Genomic DNA, 1,659 nt, shown 5'->3' with positions numbered 1-1,659 from the left:
GTTGCTTGACCCTGCAAACTCGTTAATCACGTGACTCTCACCATACTAGTAATACATGTCACGTGAGCAGAAACTGGGTCAAGCAACCTGCAAAGCACTGTAGCAGAAGCAAGACGTCTAGGGCTTTAGACAGGGAGCTATTAGGAAACTAGTACTTTATTATTCCCTGTAAGTCTAAGCTAACAAGTAGTTGATGATATTATGCCATTTTTCTCACACTAGCACTTTTGATAATATAGAGGATATGCGTGCTAAGTATATTCATTCATTGCATACCGTAATAACTTTCAAGAAAAAAAATTAGTTCGTTGGACGTCAACTTTCCATTGGCATTTGGCAGCAATGGAGAAATGATAGAAAAAGGCTTGGTACCAGGAAACCGCTCTGTATTTCTTGATAGCAATCTTTCAGGTGACTACTAGACCCCATTAGATCCTCAGGATGCTTTCTAAGCTTCCGAAAAAGGCCTCAAGAAGGTAGCAAGGCAAGAAAATGTGTTTTCCCCCATTGAACTCTTAATAAACTTGACGTCCAACATGGCGGCCAATTTACTGTGTGGGTTGGATATACGGTACTAAAAAGCTATGAATAATACTTAGCACACATATCCTCTATTGCCCTGGCAGTCGGGCAGCCAAGCAACCGGAAGTCCATATAAATTGTGTATAAACCTATTTCTCGTTCATTGAGCAACTGCGTGGGTGGTAGCGTACATAGATACATGAAAACTTGGACAGAATCAGAGAACTATCACAGCAATGGACTTGCCACAATGAGAGATAAAGTGCTTGATCAATAGAGCACATCATTTATGAAAACAGCAAAGATACGCTGTTTTATGGGGAACTTACAGCTAATTTTGAACACAATAATTCTATTCCTTAGAAAAATTTTCCCTCACAAGGAATACTTGTAAGACAACAATTACCTTGTAAAGATACCTTTTAAGTACCACATACCAAAATTTCATGATTGCACTCCAAAGAATACTGAAGTTACAATTTTTTTATTGTTAAGTATAATTAAATTAATTAAAATTTATTATAAAAATTGTAATAAATCATGATATCTTTATCCAGGAAGAAAATAATTGGGATCAAAGTCTATATCCTCACAATAACCTTCGTCTATAATGCCAAAATAGGCAACCAGATACTTAACACAGTTCATGTGAGTACAAATATGAACGAAAATTGCGGCTCTCATGAAATCTCAAGATATCTTCCAAATACAGATATAAAGAAAGTTGAAAACCACTGCAATAGCTACAATTTACATATATATCAAGAATTACAAGCTATACTCATGGATACAACAATGCTAAACACACACAAACACATAGCTAGGCTACTTGCTGGGACCTTTAATACCTTAGAAAAATTTTCCCTTTTCTCCTAGAGCAATGAAACTTTTGCAGAATAACAGGCATATATAATACTAATAAGCTACCTTGTAAGTGTGATTGCATTCACTCTATTTTACAAGTTATAGAATTTAGTATGATTTTTGTGTCAGCCATTTTAAATCCTTACAGTGGAAACAAGCGCCTGAAACACGAACAGTTCTTGATTATAAATGTAGAAGATCAGTTAGCTACATCTTTATCTAATGCTAAAGGTGCAGAGAACAGCAAAGTAACTGTAGACTTCTTAGTTTTGA

The 1,659-nt window shown here is 35.7% G+C and overlaps 1 long non-coding RNA gene across 1 annotated transcript; it reads right to left on the bottom strand.

Moving 5' to 3' along the window:
* Positions 1–1,022: 1,022 nt before the first annotated feature.
* LOC109592417 (uncharacterized) lies at positions 1,023–1,600 on the bottom strand. Its single transcript, XR_002190338.1, has 2 exons — positions 1,450–1,600; positions 1,023–1,408 (listed from the first exon to the last, which is right to left on the bottom strand). It is a non-coding gene; the product is annotated as an uncharacterized LOC109592417 (long non-coding RNA).
* Positions 1,601–1,659: the final 59 nt, after the last annotated feature.

This window comes from Amphimedon queenslandica, unplaced genomic scaffold (assembly GCF_000090795.2).
Source record: "Amphimedon queenslandica unplaced genomic scaffold, v1.1 AMPQUscaffold_5324_Cont22703, whole genome shotgun sequence".
NCBI classification, from domain to species: Eukaryota; Metazoa; Porifera; class Demospongiae; order Haplosclerida; family Niphatidae; genus Amphimedon; species Amphimedon queenslandica.
Note: the sequence above shows the minus strand (reverse complement) of the source record. Positions and strands in the feature narration are given on the sequence as shown.